This window comes from Heptranchias perlo, unplaced genomic scaffold, assembly GCF_035084215.1.
Source record: "Heptranchias perlo isolate sHepPer1 unplaced genomic scaffold, sHepPer1.hap1 HAP1_SCAFFOLD_282, whole genome shotgun sequence".
In the NCBI taxonomy this organism is placed as follows: Eukaryota; Metazoa; Chordata; class Chondrichthyes; order Hexanchiformes; family Hexanchidae; genus Heptranchias; species Heptranchias perlo.
The window spans coordinates 123,423-140,288 of NW_027139294.1; the positions used below are offsets into that span (position 1 = coordinate 123,423).

The 16,866-nt window shown below is 44.3% G+C and overlaps 1 long non-coding RNA gene and 2 other non-coding genes across 3 annotated transcripts in view; 2 read left to right on the forward strand and 1 right to left on the reverse strand.

Moving 5' to 3' along the window:
• LOC137310834 (uncharacterized) overlaps nucleotides 1-16,866 on the forward strand; it is a 227,062-nt gene that overhangs the window by 69,572 nt on the left and 140,624 nt on the right. The window lies entirely within an intron of this gene.
• Nucleotides 13,518-13,591, forward strand: trnat-agu (transfer RNA threonine (anticodon AGU)). Its single transcript has one exon. It is a non-coding gene; the product is annotated as a tRNA-Thr (tRNA).
• On the reverse strand, nucleotides 14,599-14,680 carry trnas-cga (transfer RNA serine (anticodon CGA)). The gene has a single exon. It is a non-coding gene; the product is annotated as a tRNA-Ser (tRNA).

The following is a 16,866-nucleotide window of genomic DNA, read 5'->3' on the forward strand; positions in this document are numbered from 1 at the left end:
CTACTGGACTTATCGTGTGTCCCACAGCATCTCTCTCACCTTCGATGTGTGAATAGAGCATCAGGCCTGGGAATCTCGTCTTCAATTTAAATACACTCAGCAAATGTATTTAACAAAATACAAACAAGTAAACACATCACGGCCCAATAATCCAGCACTAAATTCAAAGGAGTAAGTCTGTTATCAAACTCCTTGAGTGGACAGAATAAAGAAAAATCCCAACTCTGAGATCCCCTCGAATCCTTTGCAAATTCCTTACAAATCTTGACAATAATCAACAAGTCTAATTGAATGTTGACCTTTATCTTGAGTGGGGTTGGAATACAGAAGTGATGCTTCAGTTGTAATGAACCTTGGTCAGACCCCACCTGGAGAACTGGGCACCGAACCGAGGGAGAGATAAATCGGCCTTAGAAAAGGTACAGTGCAGATTCACCAGAATGATGCCGGGGTTAAAAGGGTTAAATTATGAGGACGGGTGGCATAAACTTGGTTTTTATTCCCATGAGTTTAGAACATTGAGATGTGATCTGATGAAGGTGTTTAAAATTATAAAGGGATTCAATAAGTTAAATACAGAGAAATGATTTCTTCTGGAGGGGGAATTCAGAACAAGAGGGCATAAGAAATAGGAGCAGGAGTGGGCCATACGGCCCCTCGAGCCTGCTCTGCCATTCAGTAAGAACTTGGCTGATCTTCCACCTCAACTCCACTTTCCTGCCTGATTCCTTGATTGCCTCGGTGTCCAAAAATCTCTCGATCTCATTCTTGAAAATACTTAACAACTGAGCATCCACAGCCCTCTGGGGCAGAGAATTCCAAAGATTGACAACCCTCTGAGTGAAGAAATATTTCCTCATTTCTGTCCTAAATGGCCGACCCCTTATCCTGAGACTATGCCTCCCAGTTCTAGACTCTTCAGCAAGGAGAAACATCCTCTCAGCATCTACCCTGTCAAGCCCTCCAAGAATTTTTGACGTTTCAATGAGATCACCTCTCATTCTTCTAAACTTCAGACAATATCGGGCCATTCTGCTCACTCTCTCCTCATGCAACAATCCTCTCATCCCAGGAATCAATCGAGTGAACCTTCGTTGCACCCCCTCGAAGTCAAGTATATCCTTCCTCAGGAAAGGAGACCAAAACTGTACATAGTACTCCAGGTGTGGCCTCACCAAAGCCCGATATAATTGCAGCAAGACTTCCTTACTCTTATTCTCCAAACCCCTTGCAATAAAGGCCAACGTACTATTTGCTTTCCTAATTGCTTGCTGGATCTGCATGTTAACTTTATGTGATCCGTGTACAAGGACATCCAAATCCCTCTGAACACCAATAATTCTTAATCTCTCATCTTTTAAATAATATTCTGCTTTTCTATTCTTCCTACCAAAGTGAATAATTTCACATTTCCCCACATTATACTCCATCTGCCACCTACTTGATAATATTAAAATTAGAGCTGGGTCATTTATGAGCAAAATAAGGTAGCAATTTTTGACACAAAGTGTTGTGGAAATTACAAACTCACTTCCCTGGAAGGCTGTGGATGCTGGGGCTCGACTGAAATTTTCATTATTGAGATCGAAAGGTTTTTGTTGTGTGAGGGTTGCAAGGGATTTTTTTTATTCCTTCATGGGATGTGGGCATCGCTGGCGAGACCAGCACTTATTGCCCATCCGTAATTTCCTCTGAGAAGGTGGTGGTGAGCCGCCTTCTTAAACTGGTGCAGTCCGTGTGGTGAAGGTTCTCCCACAGTGCTGTTAGGAAGGGAGTTCCAGGATTTTGACCCAGCAATGATGAAGGAACGGCGATATATTTCCAAGTCGGGATGGTGTGTGACTTGGAGGGGAACGTGCAGGTGGTGTTGTTCCCATGCGCCTGCTGCTCTTGTCCTTCTAGGTGGTAGAGGTCGCGGGTTTGGGAGGTGCTGTCGAAGAAGCAGCTGAAGATGATATGGAGCAAAGGCGAGTAAATGGAGTTGTGGTACAGATTAGTCCTGATCCAATTGAATGGCGGAGCAGGATTGTGGGGCTGAATGGCTGATTCCAAATCCTGAACCCAGTCACTGACACCAATCACCTCCACTCTGATAAAAAAACACCACAATCACTGACACCAATCTCATTCTGCCTGATAGAAACCAACCCCACAGTCACTGACACCAATCTCACTGAATGGTGGAACAGGCTCGAGGGGCTGAATATCCGACTCCTGTTCCTAGTGTTCCAATGTCACACTGAAGTTGCTAACATTCCTCTTCACAGTTCTTAATGCTCCCTATCTTGGTGTTGTCAGGAAATGTTGATCTTATGCCCTTGTACCCAAGCCCAGGTCATTGCTCGACATTGACAAGAGCAATGGTCCCAACACTGCTAATGGAGGAGATGGCCATTTACATCCCTATAGTCTGAAAAACAATCATTAACCACAACTCTGCCCTTTATCCAACTTCCCATCCACACTGACCCACTCCCTGTAATACCGTGAGCTTTAATCTGATCAACAAGCCTCCTGTCCGGCATCTTATCAAACACTTTTTAACAATCCATCTTCACAACATCCATTGCGTTTTATCCCTACACTGTGTTATTTCCTCCAATAATCCCTGCTGTCTGTCCTGAATTAATCCATTTTATCCCTACACTGTGTTATTTCCTCCAATAATCCCTGCTGTCTGTCCTGAATTAATCCATTTTATCCCTACACTGTGTTATTTCCTCCAATAATCCCTGCTGTCTGTCCTGAATTAATGCATTTTATCCCCACACTGTGTTATTTCCTCTAATAATCCCTGCTGTCTGTCCTGAATTAATCCATTTTATCCCCACACTGTGTTATTTCCTCCAATATTCCCTGCTGTCTGTCCTGAATTAATCCATTTTATCCCCACACTGTGTTATTTCCTCTAATAATCCCTGCTGTCTGTCCTGAATTAATCCATTTTAACCCTACACTGTGTTATTCCCTCCAATATTCCCTCCTGTCTGTCCTGAATTAATCCATTTTATCCCTACACTGTGTTATTTCCTCCAATATTCCCTGCTGTCTGTCCTGAATTAATCCATTTTATCCCTACACATGGTTATTTCCTCCAATAATCCCTGCTGTCTGTCCTGAATTAATCCATTTTATCCCTACACTGTGTTATTTCCACCTATAATCCCTCCTGTCTGTCCTGAATTAATCCATTTTATCCCTACACTGTGTTATTTCCTCCAATATTCCCTGCTGTCTGTCCTGAATTAATGCATTTTATCCCTACACATGGTTATTTCCTCCAATAATCCCTGCTGTCTGTCCTGAATTAATCCATTTTATCCCTACACTGTGTTATTCCCTCCAATATTCCCTGCTGTCTGTCCTGAATTAATCCATTTTATCCCTACACTGTGTTATTTCCTCCAATAATCCCTGCTGTCTGTCCTGAATTAATCCATTTTATCCCTACACTGTGTTATTCCCTCCAATATTCCCTGCTGTCTGTCCTGAATTAATCCATTTTATCCCTACACTGTGTTATTCCCTCCAATAATCCCTGCTGTCTGTCCTGAATTAATCCATTTTATCCCTGCACTGTGTTATTCCCTCCAATAATCCCTGCTGTCTGTCCTGAATTAATCCATTTTATCCCTACACTGTGTTATTCCCTCCAATAATCCCTGCTGTCTGTCCTGAATTAATCCATTTTATCCCTACACTGTGTTATTCCCTCCAATAATCCCTGCTGTCTGTCCTGAATTAATCCATTTTATCCCTACACTGTGTTATTCCCTCCAATAATCCCTGCTGTCTGTCCTGAATTAATCCATTTTATCCCTACACTGTGTTATTCCCTCCAATATTCCCTGCTGTCTGTCCTGAATTAATCCATTTTATCCCTACACTGTGTTATTCCCTCCAATATTCCCTGCTGTCTGTCCTGAATTAATCCATTTTATCCCTACACTGTGTTATTCCCTCCAATATTCCCTGCTGTCTGTCCTGAATTAATCCATTTTATCCCTACACTGTGTTATTCCCTCCAATATTCCCTGCTGTCTGTCCTGAATTAATCCATTTTATCCCTACACTGTGTTATTCCCTCCAATAATCCCTGCTGTCTGTCCTGAATTAATCCATTTTATCCCTACACTGTGTTATTCCCTCCAATAATCCCTGCTGTCTGTCCTGAATTAATCCATTTTATCCCTACACTGTGTTATTCCCTCCAATATTCCCTGCTGTCTGTCCTGAATTAATCCATTTTATCCCTACACTGTGTTATTCCCTCCAATATTCCCTGCTGTCTGTCCTGAATTAATCCATTTTGTCCCTACACTGTGTTATTCCCTTCAATATTCCCTGCTGTCTGTCCTGAATTAATCCATTTTATCCCTACACTGTGTTATTCCCTCCAATATTCCCTGCTGTCTGTCCTGAATTAATCCATTTTATCCCTACACTGTGTTATTCCCTCCAATATTCCCTGCTGTCTGTCCTGAATTAATCCATTTTATCCCTACACTGTGTTATTCCCTCCAATATTCCCTGCTGTCTGTCCTGAATTAATCCATTTTATCCCTACACTGTGTTATTCCCTCCAATATTCCCTGCTGTCTGTCCTGAATTAATCCATTTTATCCCTACACTGTGTTATTCCCTCCAATATTCCCTGCTGTCTGTCCTGAATTAATCCATTTTATCCCTACACTGTGTTATTCCCTCCAATATTCCCTGCTGTCTGTCCTGAATTAATCCATTTTATCCCTACACTGTGTTATTCCCTCCAATATTCCCTGCTGTCTGTCCTGAATTAATCCATTTTATCCCTACACTGTGTTATTCCCTCCAATAATCCCTGCTGTCTGTCCTGAATTAATCCATTTTATCCCTACACTGTGTTATTCCCTCCAATATTCCCTCCTCTTTGTCCTTTATTAAAGTCCAGTTTTTTCCCTCGAGTTTGACATCAATCAGGTTTAAAATTGATGCAGAGTTTCAGCCAATGAGGGAGATCCGGGCTCAGCCCCGCCCACTCGGTGCCGCAAGTCCCGCCCCTCACCCACTCCCATTGGTTGGAGGACCAACCGCCCGCTCGGTCCTCCAGCCCCTCTCCGCTCTTCCTATTGGTCCGTAGCTCCCGTCAATCACCCGGGCAGTGTGAGCTGAGCATGCGCGGCGGGCGGGGAGTGAGGCCGAGATCGTGTCGGCAACAGGTGAGAGATGGGCGGGGGGAGCGGGTTAATAAACCCCGGGGGAGGGGGCGGGGGCTTCACAAACCCCGAGTGCGGCCCCGGGCCCGAATATCAAACAGTGAACATTCTCCTCTCTCTCTCTACACTCCGGGGGCTCCGGTTTAGATCAGACCCGAAACTCAACACACGGCCCGCGGCCTCCGAGCATGCGCAGTGTCAGCGTCAAACCTCGTGACTCATCGAATCAGGGAGCGTCTGTAAATGAAGGAGAAATGGTGATCGGTCAGGGAGCGTCTGTAAATGTAGGAGAAATGGGGATCGGTCAGGGAGCGTCCGTAAATGAAGGAGTAATGGAGATCGGTCAGGGAGCGTCTGTAAATGAAGGAGAAATGGTGATCGGTCAGGGAGCGTCTGTAAATGAAGGAGAAATGGTGATCTCCATATCTTCAGTCATCCAGGGAGCTCTTGCTTTGGATGCTGTTCCTTTCCTCCTCGTGGTAATCTGTCTACTCTGTACCCAAACCAACTCCTCCTTGAAGGCCTCCCATTGTTCAATTACTGTTCTGCCTGACAATTTTTGATTCCAATCCACCTGGACAAGATCCCTTTTTAACTCATGAAATTAGCCCTCATCCAGTTAAGAATTTTCACATTTGACTGTCCCCTGTCCTTTTCCATAACTGTTCTAAACCGAATGAAATTATGATCACTGCTGCCCCACTGAAATAGGCTCCACCTGCCCCACTTCATTCTCCACACTGAGCCCACTGCTGTACTCACTCTCTCTCTCTCTCACACTGTCTCTCTCTCACACTCTCTCTCACATTCACTCTCTCACACTCACTCTCTCACACTCTCTCACCCTTTCACTCATGGTTTCGGGCCACTGAAAGATGATGCGATGGGTTTGGATTTCAGCACAGGGAGGAGGGAGAGTGTGTGGGACAGGGGATTTTCAGCTTTGAGGAATGAGAGAGGAAATAATGTTCCATAGAAAGTAGAGTTATCTGATCTGAATTTCTATCCTGTACTTCCAGTGATAACTTTTATGAACTCCTTTTACAGGGGAGGATTTACAGAGGGAAACTCAAACCAAAGATCACGTCAAGATCTGACAGAGTCACTCGATTCATCAGGACCTGAATATCGTCGGCCTTTGAATGTGGAAGGAGAAATGTTTGTCTGTTCTATCTGTGGGAGAAGATTTCAAACATCAGTGTGAGTGGAAAAGCACCGAGACACACACACCCGAGTGAGAGTGTTCCAGTGCACTGACTGTGGAAAGTGCTTTCACCAGTTACACAGCCAGAAAAAACATCACACCATTCACAGTGGGGAGAAACCATACACGTGTTCTGTGTGTGGACGAGGCTTCAACTGATCGTCCAACCTGGAGAGACACACGGACACACGGACCACGGAGAAACCGTGCAAATGTGGGGACTGTGGGAAGGGATTCAGTTACCCTTCAGAGCTGGAAACTCATCGACGCAGTCACACTGGGGAGAGGCCATTCACCTGCTCCGTGTGTGGGAAGGGATTCACTCAGTCATCCAACCTGCTGACACACCAGCGAGTTCACAATGGGGAGAGGCCGTTCACCTGCTCCGTGTGTGGGAAGGGATTCGCTCGGTCATCACACTTTCTGTCACACCAGCGAGTTCACACTGGGAAGAGGCCGTTCACTTGCTCAGTGTGTGGGAAGGGATTCGCTCATTCATCCACCTTGCTGACACACCAGCGAGTTCACAATGGGGAGAGGCCGTTCTCCTGCTCCATGTGTCGGAAGGGATTCACTCAGTCATCCAACCTGCTGACACACCAGCGAGTTCACACTGATGAGAGACCTTTTAAATGTTCTGACTGTGAGAAGAGCTTTAAAAGCAAAATTGAACTGCTGAAACACCAACGCATTCACACTGGGGAGAGGCCGTTCACCTGCTCCGTGTGTGGGAATGGATTCACTCAGTCATCACACTTTCTGTCACACCAGCGAGTTCACACTGGGGAGAGGCCGTTCACCTGCTCCGTGTGTGGGAAGGGATTCGCTCATTCATCGAACCTGCTGAAACACCAGCGAGTTCACACTGGGGAGAGGCCGTTCACCTGCTCCGTGTGTGGGAAGGGATTCGCTGATTCATCGAGCCTGCTGAAACACCAGCGAGTTCACACTGGGGAGAGGCCGTTCACCTGCTCCGTGTGTGGGAAGGGATTCACTCAGTCATCCAACCTGCTGAGACACCAGCGACTTCACACTGATGAGAGATCTTTTAAATGTTCTGACTGTGAGAAGAGGTTTAAAAGCAAATTTAATCTGCTGACACACCAACGCACTCACACTGGGGAGGGGCCGTTCACCTGCTCCGTGTGTGGGAAGGGATTCGCTTGGTCATCCACCCTGCTGAAACACCAGCGAGTTCACACTGAGAGACCTTTAAATGTTCTGACTGTGGGAAGAGATTTAAAATCAGAAACGAACTGCTGAGACATCGACGCACTCACACTGGGGAGAGACTTTTCACCTGCTCCGTGTGTGGGAAGAGATTCACTCGATCATCCCACCTTCTGAAACATTAACTTGTTCACACGATTGAGTCACCTTTTAATGCAGTGACTGTGAGAAGAGCTTAAAAGCAGAAATGAACTGCTGACACATCAACGCATGCCCATTGGTTAAGAGACTGTTCACCTGCTCCGTGCGTGGGAAGGGATTCACTCAGTCATCACACGTGCTGAGACACCAGCGAGTTCACGAAATGAGCAGGTCGAACGAGCCGGTCACTAAGTATCGGAACAAATATCCCCGCTGAGGTTTCGGGATTGTTCCTGGTTTATTTATATCAGTGAGTGACCGATTTTAAACCAGGTGAGGGTCTAAACCTAAGGTAAGAGCCTGGGATAAGAACATAAGAACATAAGAAATTGGAGCAGGAGTAGGCCAATCGGCCCCTCGAGCCTGCTCCGCCATTCAATAAGATCATGGCTGATCTGATCCCAACCACAAATCTAAAGAACACAAGAAGTCGGAGCAGGACCCGGCCACATAGCCCCTGGGCCCTCTCCGCCACCCACAGGGCATTGACCGATCCGAACTCAGCTTCATGTCCAATTTCCTGCCCGCTCCCCATAACCCCTAATTCCCTTTACTTCTAGGAAACTGTCTATTTCTGTTTTAAATTTATCTAATGATGTAGCTTCCACAGCTTCCTGGGGCAGCAAATTCCACAGACCTACCACCCTCTGAGTGAAGAAGTTTCTCCTCATCTCAGTTTTGAAAGAGCAGCCCCTTATTCTAAGATTATGCCCCCTAGTTCTAGTTTCACCCATCTTTGGGAACATCCTTACTGCATCCACCCGATCAAGACCCTTCACAATCTTATATGTTTCAATAAGATCGCCTCTCATTCTTCTGAACTCCAATGAGTAGAGTCCCAATCTACTCAACCTCTCCTCATATGTCCGCCCCCTCATCCCCGGGATTAACCGAGTGAACCTTCTTTGTACTGCCTCGAGAGCAAGTATGTCTTTTCTTAAGTATGGAGACCAAAACTGTATGCAGTATTCCAGGTGCGGTCTCACCAATACCTTATATAACTGCAGCAATACCTCCTTGTTTTTATATTCTATCCCCCTAGCAATAAAAGCCAACATTCCGTTGGCTTTCTTGATCACCTGCTGCACCTGCATACCAACTTTTTGATTTTCTTGCACTAGGACCCCCAGATCCCTTTGTACTGCAGTACTTTCCAGTCTCTCGCCATTAAGAAAATAACTTGCTCTCTGATTTTTCCTGCCAAAGTGCATAACCTCACATTTTCCAATATTATATTGCATCTGCCAAATCTCCGCCCACTCACCCAGCCTGTCTATATCCCCTTGCAGGTTTTTTATGTCCTCCTCACTCTCTACTTTCCCTCCCATCTTTGTATCATCTGCAAATTTTGATATGTTGCACTCGGTCCCCTCCTCCAAATCGTTAATATAGATTGTAAAGAGTTGGGGACCCAGCACCGACCCCTGTGGAACACCACTGGTTACTGGTTGCCAGTCCGAAAATGAACCATTTATCCCAACTCTCTGCTTCCTGTTTGATAACCAATCCTCCACCCATGCCAGAATATTACCCCCAATCCCGTGATTTTTTATCTTAAGTAATAATCTTTTATGTGGCACCTTGTCGAATGCCTTCTGGAAGTCTAAATACACTACGTCCACTGGTTCCCCTTTATCCACCCTATACGTTATATCCTCGAAGAACTCAAGCAAATTTGTCAGACATGACTTCCCCTTCATAAAGCCATGCTGACTTTGTCCTATTAAATTATGCTTATCTAAATGTTCCGTTACTGTCTCCTTAATAATAGACTCCAAAATTTTACCCACCACAGATGTTAAGCTAACTGGCCTATAATTTCCAGCCTTCTGCCTACTACCCTTTTTAAATAACGGTGTTACATTAGCAGTTTTCCAATCTGCCGGGACCTCTCCTGAGTCCAGGGAATTTTGGAAAACTATCACCAAAGCATCCACAATCCCTACTGCCACTTCCCTCAAGACCCTAGGATGGAAGCCATCAGGTCCAGGGGATTTATCCGCCTTGAGTCCCATTATTTTACTGAGTACCATCTCTTGAGTGAATTTAATCGTATTTAGCTCCTCCCCCCCGAGAGTCCCCTGTTTGTCCAGTGTTGGGATATTCTTAGTGTCCTCTACTGTAAAGACTGAAACAAAATATTTGTTCAGCATTTTTGCCATCTCCATGTTTCCCACCATTAATTTCCCGGTCTCATCCTCTAAGGGACCTATGTTTGCCTTAGCCACCCTTTTTCTTTTTATATAACTATAGAAACTCTTGCTATCTGTTTTTATATTTTTTGCTAATTTCTTTTCATAATCTAACTTCCCTTTCTTAATCAATCCTTTAGTTACTTTTTGCTGTCTTTTGAAGAATTCCCAATCTTCTATCCTCCCACTAAGTTTGGCTACCTTATATGTCCTTGTTTTTAGTCGGATACTATCCTTGATTTCTTTACTTAGCCACGGGTGGCTGTCATTTCTTTTACACCCTTTTTTCCTCAGTGGAATATATTTATTTTGAAAGTTGTAAAATAACTCCCTAAATGAACACCACTGCTCATGTACCGTCTTACCCTTTAATCTATTTTCCCAGTCCACTTTAATCAATTCCGCTCTCATACCATCATAGTCTCCTTTATTCAAGCTCAGTACGCTTGTTTGAGAATCAACCTTCTCACCCTCTAATTGGATATGGAATTCAACCATGTTGTGGTCGCTCGTTCCAAGGGGATCCTTAACTAGGACATTATTAATTAATCCTGACTCATTACACAGGACCAGGTCCAAGGTTGCCTGCCCCCTTGTAGGATCAGTTACATACTGCTCAAGAAATCCATCCCTGATGCACTCAATGAACTCGTCCTCAAGGCTGCTCTGCCCAATTTGATTTGTCCAGTTAATATGATAATTAAAATCCCCCATAATTATGGCTGTTCCCTTATTACATGCCCCGACTATCTCCTGATTAATACTTCTTCCAGCAGAGTTGCAACTATTAGGAGGCCTATATACTACGCCCACTAATGTTTTTTTCCCTTATTATTCCTTATCTCCACCCAAACTGTTTCATTATCTTGATGCTTTGTCCCAATATCATTTCTCTGTATTACAGTGATTCCTTCCTTTATTAACATAGCCACCCCACCTCCCCTTCCTTCCTGCCTGTCCTTCCTGATTGTTAAATACCCTGGCATATTTAATTCTCAGTCGTTGTCACCCTTGAGCCATGTTTCTGTAATGGCCACAAGATCATACCCATACGTAGTTATTTGTGCCGTTAACTCGTCCATTTTATTACGAATGCTACGTGCATTCAGATAAAGAACTTTCAAATCTGTTTTGTGACGCTTAGTTCCTGCTTTTTCCTTTTTTAACACTTTACCTATTACTCCATACCTTCTGTCCCTTCCTGTTACGCTTTCCTCTCTCTCCCTGCTCAGGTTCCCAACCCCCTGCCACTTTAGTTTAAACCCTCCCCAACAGCACTAGCAAACACTCCTCCTAGGACAGCGGTCCCGGCCCTGCCCAGGTGCAGACCGTCCGGTTTGTACTGGTCCCACCTCCCCCAGAACCGTTTCCAGTGTCCCAGGAATTTGAATCCCTCCCCCTTGCACCATTCCTCTAGCCACGTATTCATTTGAAATATCCTCCTATTTCTACTCTGACTAGCACGTGGCACTGGCAGCAATCCTGAGATTACTACCTTTGAGGTCCTATTTTTTAATTTACCTCCTAACTCCCTATATTCTGCTTTTAGGACCTCATCCCCTTTTTTACCTATATCGTTGGTGCCTATGTGCACCACGACAGCTGGCTGTTCGCCCTCCCCCTCCAAAATGTTCTGTAGCCGCTCCGAGACATCCTTGATCCTTGCACCAGGGAGGCAACACACCATCCTGGAGTCTCGGTTGCGGCCGCAGAAACGCCTGTCTATTCCCCTTACAATTGAGTCCCCTATCACTATAGCTCTGCCACTCTTTTTCCTCCCAGCCTGTGCAGCAGAGCTACCCGTGGTGCCAGGAAGTTGGCTGCTGCTGCCTTCCCCTGATAAGTCATCCCCCCCAACAGCATCCAAAGTGGCATATCTGAATTGGGAGTGGGGACGTCAGAACTTAGGGCCATGAATATAATAGTCATCAATAAATCCAATCTGGCATTCAAGAGAAACATATTTATCCAGAGAGGCGTTAGAATGTGCAGCTCGCTCCCACAAGGAGTAGTTAAGGCGAATATCATGGATGCATTTACGGTGAAGTGAGATAAACACATGGAGGAGAAAGGAATATTCGTGTTTGCTCATCGAGTTCGATGAAGAGGGGTTGGAGGAGGCTCGTCTGCAGCATAAACACCGGTATAGTCTAGTTGGGCCGAATTGCCTGTTTCTGTGATGTACATTCTATGTAATTCTATGTAAGCTCCATCTGACACAGTTTTACCAACTCACTGAATCTATCAATTTCCTTTTACAACTTTATGCTCCCATCTACACGACTCACTGTGCCTCCTAACTTGGTGTCATCAACAAACCTGGATATACCGCTCTCTATTCCTTTATCTGCCTCATTAAAACAGATCCCTGGGGGACACCACGAATCACATCCTGTCAATTTGAGTACATACCCATTAACCCTACTCTCTGTCTCCTACCTCCAAACCAACTCCCTCCCCATGTCAATGGGTCGCTTTGAATTCCACATGTCAACAGAAATGAGAACAGTCTCTGATGTTAAACCTTAACGAATGCCTCTGGAAGTCAATATACACATAACCCCCATAGACACTCCATCATTTACCACGTTAGTTACATCTTCAAAAAGTTCAACTATTTTCGTTAGACTTACACTTTACAAATCCATGCTGGCTCTCTCTGATCAATTCATGTTTATCCAAGTGCTCAGTCATTCTTTCCCTAATAACAGATTCTGGTAACTTCCCCACAACAGACGTCAGACTAATAGGTCGAAAATTTCCTGTTTTATCTCTCCTACCTTTCCTAATTAATGGAATGACATTTGAATTTTTTCAATCCATGGAACAATTCCTGAATCAAGAGAGTTTTGAACGATCATGACTAAAGCATGTACAATTTCCTCACCTATTCCCCTTCGTCCCCTGGGATGGTAAACATCAGGTCCTGGAGATTTGTCTATCTTTAGTCTAATTATTTTCTCCATTACCATTATTTTACTTACACTGAATCCCCTTGATTTATTTTCAGTTTTCCTCGTGTCTCTGTTGTATTATCCTCATGCTTTTCTGTGAGTATTTAGCAAGTCTGCCATTTCCTGATTTTCAATTACAATATCACCTCCATCTGTCTTTAAGGGGCCCACATTACTCTTAGTCACCCTTCTTTCTCTTAATATACGTGTAAAAACCTTGAAAGTTGTCCTTAATTTCACTCACAAGTTTTTCTCGTTTTCCCTCTTTGCACCTTTTACGATTTTTTTTAGTTTCAGCACCACAACAAACAACACTTCACTGTGAAATTTGTTCAATTAGTTCTTCAGTGTCAGAGCGAGAATTGTCCATCCCTAATTTATTTAAAGTAACAAACAAACACAAGCACACATATTCATTCGTGTATCAAAGCACTGATGGACACAGAAAGATAAACACAGCTTGAAACGCAGTCAGTATCGGGATTCACAGGGAAACTGGCAAGTGAAATAGAGAAAGATCAAACAGTCTGAACCCCCAACAGAATGTGACGTGTAGCTGATAGATATTAATGAGAGGAGGTGGGAAACAGGACCATGAATTGGCACCGTGGCTTAGTTGGTTAAAGCACCTGTCCAGTAAACAGGAGATCCTGGGTTCAACTCCCAGCGGTGCCTTTGTGTAATTCATGGTGTTTGTGAATTTGAGAAGCACACAGTGCTGTGTTTTGTTCAGGATCCAACACGGAACTGATCAGGAGGTCTTTTCAAAAATGCCTTTTCATCATACAGACAGCCCTCTCATGGAATGTGTCCATGACACGTTCTTGTTTCTGGGCTCGTTGAGGTCGGGGTATAATTCTTGATTCGATGTTTCATACCCTGGAGAAACCCTAATTTAGCCCTGGACTTTGGATCTTGATCTGCAGTTCAAAGTTTTGCGAAGAGGGAAAAGGAGTCCCCAAATCACTCCACCTGAATCTCAAGCGCTTTTGAAAGAAATTCAGTTCAAACAATCAGGACTTTAAAGGCACCTCAATGACCTGCACTTTCATTGAACGAGCTTTGCTTCCAATTACATTCAACCTTGAAACCGCTCTGGGTTTTCCCCTCACTGAAGTAGAGTGTGGCCGCTCTGTATCTGTGATCATGTCGGTGACGAGGTTCGCTCTGATATTGGTCGCTTTCAATTTTTAAGATCTCGCCAAGCTCAGGGAAAAGAAACCGCGAATCGAATTGTCCCTGTAAGTGATGAATTGAAGGGATTGGTGCTCCAAGCAGATCTGGAAAATGCGCAGTGCGGTCGCTCAGGAATTCCAAATCCACCCTCTCGCCACTCCCCCCGTCTCAGTCTTTCCATCTTTACCCTTCACTGCCGGTGTTCCAGGTTCAATCAACGAAGCCTGAGAAGTCCATGAGGGAAAAACACGGAGAGTCAAGAGACAGAGACAAGGTGGGATCAAAGTATAGGAAGAAATAGGATCAATGTCAAGTTCTGCGAACGGGCAGAATTTAAGATGGAGCTTGGGAGAGATTCCTTCACGTGTCTTGCAATTTTGCAAGAGACCATTGGGCTCCGAATTAAAAGCATGAGCCGCGCTGGAGAGTCTCTCTGAGAGAGGGAATGCGGTTCGTCAACTCCAGTTCATCGTTATTTGAGCAGTAAACATAACTTTAAGAAGTTGCGCTGCGAGGAGGATTCGAACGTACGCAGGAAATCCCCAGGGGATTTCGAGTCCAACGCCTTAACCACTCGGCCATCGCAGCTACAAACGTCTGTTATGCACGGCTGTAAATCAGAATGTGTCGGTTTATCACAAGCGATCTGTGATACAATGTTCTCTCCGACAGGTGAAAGGCCCTGATCCCTGGTCTGTGCTGATTCCCTGATAGTTTACTGGGTAAAGGCCCTGATCCCTGGTCTGTGCTGATTCTCTGATAGTTTACTGGGTAAAGGCCCTGATCCCTGGTCTGTGCTGATTCCCTGATAGTTTACTGGGTAAAGGCCCTGATCCCTGGTCTGTGCTTATTCGCTGATAGTTTAGTGGGATTCATTCTGTATCTCTCAGTCTCTGGTACTGTGTGTGAGTGTGGGATTCATTCTGTATCTGTCAGTCTCTGGTACTGTATGTTAGTGTGGGATTCATTCTGTATCTGTCACTCACTGATACTGTGTGTGAACTTGGGATTGATTCTCTATCTTGTCAGCAGTGTGTGTGAGAGTTTGTGATTCATTCTTTATATGCAGTCTCTCACACTGTGTGTTAGTGTGGGATTCTTTCGGTATCTGTCAGTCTCTGTTTCTCCATGTGAGTGTGGGAATCATTCTTTATATACAGTCCCCAGTACTGTATGTGGGAGTTGAATTCATCCTAAATATGCAGTTACTCATACTGCATGTTAGTGTGGGATTCATACTGTACCTATCAGTCCCTGGTACTTGATGAGAGTGTGGGATTAACTCTGTGTCTGTCAGTCTCTAGTACTGTATGTGAGTTTGGGATTCCTTCTGTATCTGTGAGTGTTGGATTCATTCTGTGTCTGTGTGTCTCTGGTACTGTATCTGAATGTGAGTTTCATTCTGTATCTGTACGTAATTATTCTCTCAGATTACATTATTGCGTTCAATACTTCAGCTTTAATATCTTAATGTTTGAAGAGTTTTACTCCTTATTTAATTTGTAAATATGGACGAACTTTAGGCTTTAATGTTGGAGGTTTTAATCAGATAATTTGTGTGCTTTTTGGACCACTATTAAATCTGCATCTCTGTGAGTACGATTGTGGATGATAATGAATCTTTCAAACGGATAAGGTGACATTTTTGAATTGGTTTGTAATGTGTAGATCAGTCTGTAGAAATGGAATTGATACTGTATCTTTCAGTCTAATATTGTATGAGATTTTTGGACTGGTATATAATGTCTGCACTAATAGAATTGATACTGTATCTTTAAATTTCATTCTACGAGTGCATTCTGAACAGGAATCTAATTTGTTTCTCAGGTTTACTATATTTCAGTATTTCTCAATCGATACTGTACGTGAGGTTTGGATTTGTTTGCAATTTGTAGCAAATGGTTCACTTTTCGAATGGATATTTCATGTATTAAAGTCATGTGTGAGAGAGTTCTGGGATAGTATTCAATTGGAATCTCGGGTACATTATTGGGATTCATTCTGTCCCTTTCAATCGGGTACCATGTGTGATTTCTCTCTGGTATTTAATTCCTAGCTATGTTGCCCGATTGTGAGATTGACACAGTGCCTTTCAATCTGAGAGTGTGATTTTGGACTGGGATTTTTGTATCGACCTGTCAGCGGGACTGAGTTCGGGGCAAATGGAACAGTGTCTGCCTCACCCGCTCTGTTTGAATGTTGGATTGAAAGTGTGTCTCTGGAACTTGGGATCAGTGTGGGACTGACTACTTCTGCTGTCTGAGACTGTGGAACTGATGACCTGTCTGTGTCTCTGTGCTCTGTGGGTGATAATGTACCTCCTGTGTGTGAGAAGGAGCTGGCTGCACTCCTCCTTGTGCCTCGGGTGGAGGAAACATCACATTCATTCTGGATCATTCAAGGATTCGCCTGTGGAAAGAAAATGATCTCTTGTAACCCAAGAAACGGTGAGGTTGAAAATGGAAAAGTGATCAGTTTAATATCTCTGCTAATGATCATTTTGAATATCCACAAATGAAAACCAGTGATACAAACAGTGTCAGTGTCTGACTCCACTGCAGCACTCAGCTTCTGCACACCAGGTGTGTTGGGCTGTTTTACAACAATTTCGTGACATCCAGACACAACCCAACCCCTGCACTGATCCATGAATGGGACTACCCGATGGGGCAGGGACCTTTGTCCAGGTCAGGTTTCTCATCCCCTCTCCCATGGGACTAACCGTTCAACCGAAAATAAACAGCCGCTGTTTAAATTGTGTCCTTCACACTTCT